At 44.6% G+C, this 12,900-nt stretch overlaps 1 pseudogene; it reads right to left on the bottom strand.

Annotated features, from left to right (window-relative positions):
• Window positions 1-463: 463 nt before the first annotated feature.
• The window catches only part of LOC120980878, a 45,606-nt pseudogene continuing 33,169 nt past the window's right edge, over window positions 464-12,900 (bottom strand).

The following is a 12,900-nucleotide window of genomic DNA, read 5'->3' as shown; positions in this document are numbered from 1 at the left end:
GAATTGACTCCTCCGCTGTCTCTCCCCACAGGGCTTGCTGCAAACCAAGCTTAGGAGAAGGATTCAAACACCCTGTAGATGTGCATCTTAAATCTGTAGTAGCCCTCTCCTCCATTCCAGCTATTACACATGCATGCATCCCCCCCAACTCTGTGGCTGCGCTCAGTGATGATGTCTGGACCTACGATGTTTGCCAGACTCCCCTCAAACTACAGCTCTGCGGTGGTTTAACCAGGGATCAGGAGGACCCAGGACTTACATTGTGTGTCAGGTTGGGTGGCCTGGGACCCTCAAGAATGTCAGCCCGATAGCATCTGTTATAACTGCTAGTTCCACCAGTGGGTGGGCTATATAAGAAACATAAAATAAAATAATGCAATTAACAAACCTGAATGAAAATGTGGATGTGAGTGAGAAGTGAGAGGATACTAGGGCTGTGTTAAAACAGTTTTATACAGGAGAGAAGGAACCTACACATTTTCCAAATGAAAAATACACATGCCTGTAAAGCATGTCCCAATAGATATAAACTACTTAGATTTGATTGGATGATACACTGAAAAACATATATGATCCTGATTCTTTACCCTTCAGCTTATATGTAAATAACAATATTCAACAAAATCTGATATTTATTGGCTTTTAAGTATATTCACAAATTTCAGTCAAATTTTAGCAAAATTACAAAAAAGGAAACAAACATACACTTTACATTAGTAAAATCATTCACTAATAGTACATATGATGCACACATATGTCCTAGAAATATATAAATTAATATCTATGAGTTGTGCAAAAGTCCATGTACATATAGCTGAAGATTTTAATTTGAATTCCATGCTTTTGTTTTTCTGCAGATCATTGAATCTATGCACGTTGCACCAGCCTCATCTTATACCGCTTAGGAACCTGAGAAATTCCAAAAACTGGTTGTGGTGTCTGGAGGAGACTTGGGGTCTGGCAGGTGGAATTCAAAATGTGTCAGCAGACTAGTGAAAAATTAGAAATATTTCCATACGTGCAAGATTCTCCCCAAGACAACCCCGGGGCCCTGATGGAAAACAGATGATTAGGAGACAGCAAAGAACCAATAATACAAAATAAAGGTTTTAAGTGTGCCTGATCCCCACCCTAACAACGACCACCATGATTATCAATTGCTTGGTTAAATAGTTACATATGGCAGTTAGTGGTCTTAAATGTGGTTTTCGGGGACCCAGTGGGTACCGCAAACCCACCTTCATTGAACATAACACACCTATTGGAGAAAGTTTGAAATATGGTTACTATTTGTAATATAGTACTAGACATACACCAATGCAGAAATGGCATCACTGCTTTCTACAGTGATTAACCGCAATAATTGTGTGTTGGGATCACTGATACACAATCATGGAGTAATATGATCCACGTTTTTGTGACGTGCGACATACACCTCTGCACACCTTATTACTTGAATTACAGATCCCCAAATATGATCTCTACAAATGATATGGACCTGGTTGACAGATGTACCGCTTACAGATTCCCCCTATATACAGCATTTCATGCGCTTCTTCACTGGAATAATATGCTGTATTAGCGACTAGCGACATAACAGGATGTGTGTGCGAAAAGTATGCCCATCTTCCGGATTGCCCGCTCAGTGGCACACACATCCAGTGGGGAGGGCTTCCCCTATTTAGTGCGGTGGTGCGGGCGGCCGTGTATGGCCATCACAGAGCCGGTTGCGCTGCCGACCGCACACCATCAGAAGTAGAGGGTTCATTTTATTACTACCACTAATACTGCTTCATATAATAAGCACTCTCCTCATACACTTCTGATGACTAATGGGGCAAAACTCACCTAGAAACGTTTTGAGCGCACCGAGAGAGAGAGGCTGGGAGCTCACATAACGCGAGACTCTCCAGCCTGCAGTGAATGTATTGATGACAAGCCTGGAAGCGCTGACAGAAGTGCCCCAAGCATTGTGGTGCACCTATCTACCACCTGTGACTGGAATAAGCCAATCCTGTAATCACAAGGGTGTAGGGGTAACCCACGCTAGAGATGAGCAAAGTATTCAAAAATTTGATTCAGCTGTTTCACAAAATTCTTCAAAATTCTTTGTAAGTAGTGGGTGCAATGACAGGGAGCTCCCCATTGAGCTGCTCTACATCATTGTACCCCTCAGATTCCAAGTTCATAGCTGATCGCGGCACCTGAGAGTAATAATACAGTGTAAAATAAAAAAATAAAAAATTAAATCATACTTACCTCATTCATTTGCTCGCCATGGGACGGCCGCCGACATCCTGATTGAAGATCTAGTGTGAAATCTCGCTCGGCCTGTGATGAGGCATGGGATTTCGCCCGAGATCTTCAAACAAGATGGTGGCAGCTGGACCATTGTGAGCAGATAAATGAGGTATGTTTTTATTTATTTTTTCCTCCATTCAGGGAAAATCTATTCACTACCATGAAGCACGGGGAAATTTGGCTTTGCAGAGAATCGAATTATGCCTGAAATTCGGATTGAAGTCCACTACGATTCACTCAACACTAACCTGGGCGAATACATATTGCCCCTGTTGGGACTAGTGAGGTAATTATGACCCGCCAAAAATGTAAAGCCATACATGAAGTATTAATACATTCTTTATTACTTCATAGAAAATAATAGAGTTAAAATCATTTACAACATATGCAGTATGGACGGCAGTTTGGTTGTAATATGCTCCAAACAACAAATCTATCATAAACTCAAGAATCACCACACCATCTATAACTCCATCACAAGTGGGCGGTTAGTAATATAAATAGTAATTAATTGGAGCAATTCAAACATATTGTGGGGCCATTAAAGATTGTATACACAGTAAAACTCCATCTAAAGTGCTATTCCATACACAAACATAGGATTGCATGTACAATGAGGGAGGGCAGACAGCAAGGTTAGACACGCCCCCAGGAGGAAGTACATCAGGGGGGCAGCGCTTTCCCCCTACTCTGGGTCTGTACTCTACCATGCTCTTGGTTATGATGTTCATTGTACATGCAATCCTATGTTTGTGTATGGAATAGCACTTTAGATGGAGTTTTACTGTGTATACAATCTTTAATGACCCCACAATATGTTTGAATTGCTCCAATTAATTACTATTTATATTACTAACCGCCCACTTGGATGGAGTTATAGATGGTGCGGTGATTCTTGAGTTTATAATAGATTTGGTGTTTGGAGCATATTACAACCATTGTGGGGTACCAGCATATCATGTGATTGATAGAGCTATGTGGTTGAGAGCTGGATCGGCAGTTTAGGTGGGAGGGATATTGTGAGTCCATACTGCATATTTTGTAAAATTTTATCTCTATTATTTTCTATGAAGTAATAAAGAATGTATTTATACTTTATGTGTGGCTTTACATTTTTGGCGGGTCATATATTGTTACCACACAGTGGTTTGTACCATTTTAGTGGTTGGCTGTCTAGTGAGGTAATTACCAATACCTATATACGTGAAAGTATTGGATGTCGGGGTAAGGGTGCAGTCAAACTCATAGAGCCAGTCTCCTGCAGCTCAGATTACCCCCACTGTACAGTACAGGGACACACGTGTTTGGTCTCCTGATTTAGCAACACCCTTCATGTTTTATTTGATTACCTGGGTGTTAGCCCTATTTTTATCTGTGGACAATCATAAAAACTTTTTGGGTTTTCATTTTAATGTTTCTTTCAGGCGTGAATAGATTACAATTCTGAAAAGTTTACCTCATTTTTGTTTCCTTGGTTAGCTACTATTCCAGACGTGACATCCCATCCATAGCCCAGGTAGAAAACCTAGTGAAGGATCTGACATCAGTAGAAGATGGATATTCAGAAGAGAAGCATCACGTCACGCCGTTCCCAAGAGGCCAATCATGCAACTTTAGAACAGAGAGTATATTACAAACTTTCTCCTACAGGTGTTAGGAGCAAATTAGGTGGGTTTGTGGAACCTGCGGTGTCTAACCAATTAAAAAACCTCTTTAACAAAGTGATCATGTTATAGCGATGACTTCATCTCAATTCAAATCTATTAAAGTAACATTATTTTTCCATTATACACAAAGCAGTCCTTTTTCTATTTATTGTGTCCTCTGTTACCTGCTGAGAATGGTAGAAAGGAGTCTACTTTTTTAAGCTCTCCATTCTTGTCCAGAAAGTTCTCAGGATTAAACTCACATGGATACTTCCATTGACTCTCATCATAATGCAATGAAGTCAGATCTGTGATAATTGTTGTTCCCTAGGCAGACAGACAAAACTTGGTAAATAAAGTCCATTCTATATATGTGTTCTGTATGAAAATGAACAGCAGGTATACAAATGTAATTTGACAGCAAGGTAGGTTCTGTAATCCTTTCACCATGGTCAACCTGGCTACTTGAACAAATATATTCACCCATTTATTTCAAATAAATGAAAAAGTGTACTAACTTTTGGGATAGTAAAGCCATTTAATTGTACATCTTTTATAGTTGCGTGAGCAACTCCTAGTGGAAGAATTGAGGCGAAGCGTTGTACTTCTTGTAAAACAGCCTGTGTGTATGGCATGTTCACTCTGTCCTCGTAGTCAACATGGTCTCTCTCTCCTCGAATCTTGTCTATTTCTTCCCTACATTTTTCTAGCATAAAACAGTTAAGGCATTATCAGGTATGATACAGAGAAATATTGAGTCTATAAACTAAAGTTGACAGAAATTTTAACTTTCAAACGTTTACCTTGAATATCTGGATACAGCATCATATAAAGAAGACACCAATCTAAGCTGGCAGATGTGGTCTCTGTGCCAGCAACAAAAAGATCTACTACACATAAAAACAGGTTTTCCTCCTCAAAGGTTGACTTGTTATCATCTCTTTGCTCCTATGTACAACATAAATTGCGAGATCACCAACAATTAGTCAGTTTTCTTCTTAAACCTAGACACAAAGTCTAAAATATGTAATGGTGAGCAAGGCTTGATCTAGAAATACTTATCGAATCCTCTGTTCAACTATAGTTGATATATTCTATGACTTTACCTTGTCCATTTCATCTAAATAGCAGTCTATGTAGTCTCTGGGTTGCTCAGGCACCCTGGTTCTCTTGTGCTCTTCTAAATCCTTCCTGAGATACTCAAAATAGTTTTAAATTTCTGAAAATCTTCTGATGCGGTAAGGGAAGATGTCTGATGAATCCAAATGCATTGTAGAGCTAGGGCAACAAAATTAAGAGTTGAAAATTACGTTTGGGCTATTGTAACACAGGGCCTTTATTAAAGGACCGCTTTCATAATATGTATTTCCATTTTTTATTTAACTTGTGCATTACATAGATGGCCATACCTGAGCCCACAATTGAGTTGCCATTTTCGTGTTTTCACGCAAAAGATTAAGAATATTTCGAAATGTTGAGTCATCATACTCATAGCGTCTCCCAAACACAATGGAACAAATTATGTTAGACACAGCATTTTCAAGTACATAGTGTGGATCATAAAAAGAGTCTGAAAAATAAAAGCATAGGACCTCATTATGTTAAATTCGTAACTGGTAGTTTTTAGTGTTGATCGAGCACCATAGTGCTCGGGGACTCGAGCACAATGGAAGTCAATGGGAGAACCTGAGCATTAAACCAGGCACCCACTGCTCTGAAGAGAGGAGGGTGCCTGGCTCATATAAAAAGGTCAGAAATTGATGGAAACACCACCGAAATGGTTCGGGAACAGCATAGGGAGGATGTCTGGATGCATCTTGGACTCCTATGTTGCTGATGGGAACGATGTTGTCCGAGTAGTACGCCACTTTTACAGACTGACAATAATACGCACAAAACCAAAGATAAAATCGATTTTAGATGAAAAATTGTTAGAAAAAATTCTTTCCTGTATATTTACTTGTATATAAAGTGCAAGTGCTGCCAAAAATTACAAGAAGAGGCACTCCAATACAACCTGTATATCACATAAAGGAGGGCCTCATTCACATTGTGGTACAATTGTTTATGTAGTGGGACTCCTACACTCATAAAGCCTATGCACTAAGTGAAAGGGCTGCCAAAAATGACAAGGAACTGGCACTCCAATACACCCTTTGTTACACATAAAGGAGGGCATCATACACAGCCTTGAAAAATTATAATTGATGGCCTGCTGGTGACCCTCAAAAACATTTGGAGCAAGGGCCTGCTGATCTGACCATCTAAAACATTATGGGTGAGGGCCTGCTGCCACTTTGGTGGCTCTAGATAACCTGGTGCCGATCGCACGTCCCCATGACGGCGACGATCCATTCGGATGTCTGCCCTATCAACTTTCGATGTTATTTTCAGCCCCAAACACGGTGACCACGAGTAAGAAGGAATCAGTGTTCGATTCCGGAGAGGGAGCCTGGAAATGGCTACCACTACCAAGCAAGGCAGCATGTGCGCATATTACCTATTAGGTACAATTAGATGAGGGACTGCAGGTGAGCTGACCCTGTAAAAGATTTTAGGTGCGGGCTTGCAGGTGAGCTGACCCTGTGAAAGATTTTAGGTGCGGGCCTGCTGGTGAGCTGATCCTGTAAAAGATTGTAGGTGAGGGCCTGCTGGTGAGCTGACCCTGTAAAAAATTATATGCGAGGGCCTTCTGGTGAGCTGACCCTCTAAAAGGTTGCAGGTGAGGACCTGCAGGTGAGCTGACTCTCTAAAACATTATATGCGAGGGCCTTCAGGTGAGCTGACCCTGTAAAAGATTGTAGGTGAAGGCCTACTGGTGAGCTGACCCTGTACAAAATGATATGCGAGGGCCTGCTGGTGAGCTGACCCTCTAAAAAATTATATGCGAGGGCCTGCTGGTGAGCTGACCATGTAAAAGATTTACGATGCAGGCCTGCTGGTGAGCTGACCCTGTCAAAGATTGTAGGTGAGGGCCTGCTGGTGAGCTTACCCTCTAAAAATTGTAGGTGAGGGCCTGCAGGTGAGCTAACCCTCTAAAAAATTATATGCGAGGGCCTTCAGGTGAGCTGACCCTGGAAAAGATTGTAAGTGAAGGCCAGCTGGTGAGATGACCCTGTAAAATATTTTAGGTGTGGGCCTGCTGGTGAACTGATTCTCCAAAAAATTATATGCGAGGGCCTACTGGTGAGCTGACCCTGTAAAAGATTGTAGGTGAAGGCCTGCTGGTGAGCTGACCCTGTAAAACATAATATGCGAGGGCCTGCTGGTGAGATGACCCTGTAAAATATTTTAGGTGTGGGCCTGCTGGTGAACTGATTCTGAAAAAAATTCTATGCGAGGGCCTACTGGTGAGCTGACCCTGTAAAACATTGTAGGTGAGGGCCTGCTGGTGAGCTGACCCTCTAAAAAATTATATGCAAGGTCCTTCCGGTGAGCTGACCCTGTAAAATATTGTAGGTGAAGGCCTGCTGGTGAGCTGACCCTGTAAAACATTATAGGTGAGGGTCTGCTGGTGAGCTGACCCTGTAAAAAATTATATGCAAGGTCCTGCTGGTGAGCTGAACCTCTAAAAAATTATATGCGAGGGCCTGCTGGTGAGCTGACCCTGTAAAACATTGTTGGTGAGGGTCTGCAAATATACCCTTGTTTGTGGTGGAAGGGGTGCACAGGAATACAGTGTATTCAGTACATTATAAACAACACATTTAAAGTGCCTTTATGTTCATCAGCTTTCCTCTGGTGAAGTCAAGAAGTCATGGTCAATCCAGGACTTGTTCATTTTTATAAGAGTCAACCTGTCAGCATTTTTAGTTGACAGGCGGATACACTTATTTGTTATAATGCCCCCAGCAGCACTAAATACCCGCTCAGACAAAACGCTGGCGGCAGGGCAGGCAATCACCTCCAAGACGAAGAGCGCCAGTTCATGCCACGTGTCCAGCTTGGACACCCAGTAGTTGTAAGGCACTGATGGATCATTGAGGATGCTGACACAGTCTGCTATGTACTCCTTCACCATCTTCCAAAAAATTTTCCTCCTTGTGACACTAGGCTGCGCATCAGGGAGAGAGTGCTGGCGGGGTGTCATGAACCTGTCCCAGGCTTTGGAGAGTGTTGCCCTGCTTCTGTTGGAACAGCTGTGTGCTCCCCTTGTCTCCCCTCCTCGGTTGGCCAAGGAACTACGGACTCTGCCGCCAGCGTTGTCAGATGGAAATTTTTGTACCAATTTTTCAACAAGGATCTTATGGTACTGCAACCTTTTGCTCGTCCTCTCCACCAGAGGAATGAGAAATGAGAAGTTCTCTTTGTAGCAGGCATCGAGAAGGGTGAACAACCAGTAATCCGTGTTGTCTAAAATGCATATAACGCGCGGGTCGCGGGAAAGGCAGCTTAACATGAAGTCAGTCATGTGTGCCAGAGTACCAACAAGCAAGACTTCGCTGTCATCATCAGGAGGATGACTCTCAATCTCCTCATCCTCTTCCTCCTCTTCTGCCCACCCACGCTGAACAGATGGAATTAAACTTCCATAGGTACTACCCTCTGTATTGTAGGCAATCGGCTCCTGCTCCTCCTCCTCCTCCTCTTCATCGTTCAAATCGTGCTGAAAAGACGAACTAAGGGTGGTCTGGCTATCACCCTGAGTAATGTCTTACCCCATTTCCACCTCTTCCACATGCAAAGCATCGTCCTTAATTGTGAGCAGCGAGCGTTTGAGTAGACACAGAAGTGGGATGGTTACGCTAATAATAGCGTTATCGCCGCTCACCATCTGTGTTGATTCCTCAAAGTTTCTTAAAACCTCACAGAGGTCAGACATCCATGCACACTCCTCGCTTGTGAATAGCGGAAGCTGACTGGAAAGGTGACCATGTTGTAGCTGGTATTCCACTACTCACCTCTGCTGTTCACAAAGCCTGGCCAACATGTGGAACGTTGAGTTCCAGCGCATGCTCACGTCGCACAACAGTCGGTGAGCTGGCAATTTCAAATGCTGCTGCAGCGTTGACAGACTGGCTGAAGCTGTTGATGACTTGCGGAAATGTGCACATACACGGCGCACCTTCACCAGTAGCTCAGGCAAATTGAGGTAGGTTTTGAGAAACCGCTGAACCACTAAGTTTAAGATGTGGGCTAGGCATGGGATGTGTGTGAGCTTGCCTAGCTCCAAAGCCGCCACCAAGTTACGGCCATTATTAGACACAACCATGCCTGGTTCTAGGTTGAGTGGTGAGAGCCACAGCTTATTCTGATCTCCCTGCCACAGCTCTGCGGCGGTGTGCTGTTTGTCCCCTAAGCATATCAGCTTCAGCACGGCTTGTTGCCGCTTCCCCACTGCAGTGCTACACTGCTTCCAGCTACCGACTGATGACTGACTGGTGCTGCACGTGGATAATTCGGAGGTGAAAGTGGAGGAGGAGGCGGAGAAGTAGAGGTTGGAGCCACTAACGTAGGTGCTGGCGGAAACCCTGATCGATGTAGGGCCCGTAATCCTTGGTGTCGGTAACAACTGTGCCATTCCAGGGCTCCCGGCCTCCCCAACATTCACCCAGTGTGCCGTCAGGGAAATGTAGTGTCCCTGGCTGAATGCACTTGTCCATGTGTCCGTGGTTAAGTGGACCTTCCCAGTAATTGTGTTGGTCAGGGCACGTGTGATGTTACGGGACATATGTTGGTGTAAGGTGGGCACAGCACACCTTGAAAAATAGTGGCGGCTGATGACTGCGTAACGCAGGGCGGCCGCCGACATCGGGCTGCGGAAGGCCTCAGTGTCCACAAGCCTAAATGGCAACATTTCCAGGGCCAGTAATTTGGAAAGCTGAGCATTTAGTGCAATGGCCTGTGGCTGGGTGGCTGGGTATTTGTCCTTGCATTCAAAGGTCTGGGGTAAGGACATTTGGATGCTGCTTTGGGACACGGAAGTGGATGTGGTCGCTGATGGTGCTTGCGAAGGTCCAGGTGCAGGGCGGGAGGCATCCGGGCCTGCGTCTTGGACAGGGGATTGGTCAGCATGTAACACAGGGGAAGAGGAGGCAGTGGTGTGACCCGCAGACACACATTGTGGACCCAGGCGTTCGGCCCACCTATTATGGAGCTTTGATGCCATGTGGCGGATTATGCTGGTGGTGGTAAGGTTGCTAGTGTTCACGCCCCTGCTAAATTTTTCGCATGGCACAGGTTGCAAATTACAATTCTTTTGTTGTCCGCACTTTCCTCAAAAAAGCGCCAGACTGTGGAACACCTACCCCTTGGCAAGGGAGATTTCTTCAGGGGTTTGCTCTGGGGAACAGTTGCAGGCCTGTTTGGTGTGGCCTGCCTTCTCCCTTTTGCCACCCCACTGCCTCTTCCAGCCTGTTTCGGTGCAGAAGATCCCTCCCCCTCTGTACTGCTGTCCTCGCTCGGCTTTCCACCTTCCCAGGTTGGGTCAGTGACTTCATTGTCCACCACCTCCTCTTCCACTTCCTCACTATGCTCATCCTCCTGACTTGTTGACATAACCACTACCTCAGTGATTGACAACTGTGTCTCATCCTCTTCATCAACCTCTTGAGACACTAATTGCCGTTGACTTATTGGCAACTGTGTCTCATCATCATCCACTTAATTAAACAGTAATTGCCATTCCCCACTGTCATCTTCTTGTGATTGTGGATGCTCAAGAGTTTGGGAATCAGGGCACAAGATCTTTCCCTCTTCAAGCGTGCTTGGCGAGAGGGCCAAATCAAGGAATGGCGCTAAAAAAAAGAGCTCCTCGGAATATCCGAGTGTGGGATCGCTTGTTTGCCCAGGCTCTCCATGGTGGGAGGAAGAAGGATCAGGGTGAGGATTGGGTTGAGCAGACTCATGGCTACTGAGAATGGACTTGGTGGAAGACAGGGTGGTGCTTAAGCATCAACTGCAATCCAACCGACCACCTGGGCACACTGGTCTGACTTCAGAAGTGGTGTCCTGTGCTGCCCGGCAAACTGGGACATAAAGCTAGGTATCGTGGATGATTGTTTTTCTTGTGCTCTGGCAGCGGACACAATTTCACTGGGCGACAGCCTCTGCGTGCACCATCAGCATCACGGCCACTGCCCCGTCCCTTACTGCTCGCCTTCTTCATATTAAATGTTATATATGATTGAAAGTCTGTCATACGTACAGTAGCGTAGGATTTGGAAGTGTATGGGCAAATAAATTTAAAAAGGTATTTGGGATATCCCGCAAATAATGTCAATGCTGTCACCAGCGGCTAATGAAAAATTACAGGGAATGTCACAGGTGTTTGGGATGAGGAAACGTTATACAGGAGAGGTACCACCAGTAATGTCACTGTCCGCAGCATCTATGCAAAAAAGTACACTGTATGTCACAGATACATTTTTTCAGCGCACACGTTACACTGCAGATGTGGCGCTGGTAATGTCACTGTCAGAAGCGGACACCGTCTATTGAAAAAGTACACTGGATGTCACAGATATTTTTTGGATGCGCACACTTTACACTGGAGATGTGGCGCAGCTAATGTCACTGTCCGCAGCAGACACCGTCTACAGAAAAAGTACACTGGATGTCAGATATGTTTTGGATGTGCACACGTTGCGCAGGAGATGTAGCGCAGATAATGTCGCTGTCTGCAGCGGCCTAACTATTGTACGCTATTTAGCGCAGGATGTGCTAAAAATAGATATTGCTGCCACACACAATAGTCCTTAGAAGGACTTTTTGGACTGCAGGGATCATCACCATTACACACCCTCTGACACGAAACCTCCTTTTCTTTTTCGGCTGTAACTAGACTCTCCACCTTCCATACAAATAACGACCATACACCATTGTTTTGGGTTAAGTGGAATTGGCCACAGCTTTATTAAATTAAACATCCTTATGTCTATGCCCTTTAAGCCAACTACCGATGTTCTCCATCTCATCCGAATGCAAGCTGTTGTACAGCAAGCATGAGGACCTCCCTTTCTTTATTTGGGCACAGACTACCAGCACCGAGGAAGGCAGAGTAGACCTACTCTGAATTCCGGCCATCCCCACCCAACAAAGACCATGCTCTTTCCGCCCCATCCTGCAAACTAGACAGAAATATATCCAGACCAATCTGGTTTAAATGCACACCATCTGGCAAAAGCAGGGACCGGTTGTCCCCTTCAAGCTCTGTATGTCGCAGAGCAACACCTCCTTGACTTCTAACAAACTTAGAAACTTTGACATTCAACACCCAACGACATCTCTCAATAGCCGCCTCATTCCGAGCCCCCTGCCAAATGCGCCACGGAATAATCTCTGATCAGACCGTAATCACTTTACGAAAAAACCTAGTAAAACGACCCAAATCCTGTCTAATCTACTGAATCAGATCCCCAATCTTAACCTTACCCAAGTCGTTGCCACCGGCGTGGATGATCAACACTAATTTATCCACCCCTTGACGGCTAATGTCAACCACCTCAGGTAATACACCAGCCCACCGCAAACCTCTAATTCCTCTCTAATGTACAGTACCTCCATATCCAGAATCCCTAGCGATAAACCACCCGGACTAATTTTGGCCCTCTGTGCAGCCCAATAGATGAAGGAGTGACCGACCACCCAAACGTGAACGCGCTCTGAACCTGGAATAAACAAAAGAAAAAACAGGAATTATTGGCACATTGCCCACACCTCACATAGTTAACAAATCTGGTCTAACATAGGGTCGAAAACAAGTGGATCTCCATCTCCCTAACTTTTAAATATCCTGTTCGTCAAGTCCGTACAAATCAGCCATAGTAGCGGCCCCTATCCGGAAAGAATGAGTCCCAAATTCTCGCAAACAGGTCTTAAAAATGGAAGCAAACTGAAATCTTGATAGAGAGAGACCAGACTGGTGAACTAAAAATAAGCCCTCACCCGAGCGCAGACGTGCAAACTCAGAGACTAATACCACAGGACAACCAGCCAACCCCAATGGGCCAAT

This window comes from Bufo bufo, chromosome 10 (genome assembly GCF_905171765.1).
Source record: "Bufo bufo chromosome 10, aBufBuf1.1, whole genome shotgun sequence".
NCBI lineage: Eukaryota > Metazoa > Chordata > Amphibia > Anura > Bufonidae > Bufo > Bufo bufo.
This window is presented reverse-complemented; position numbering and strand designations above follow the sequence as displayed.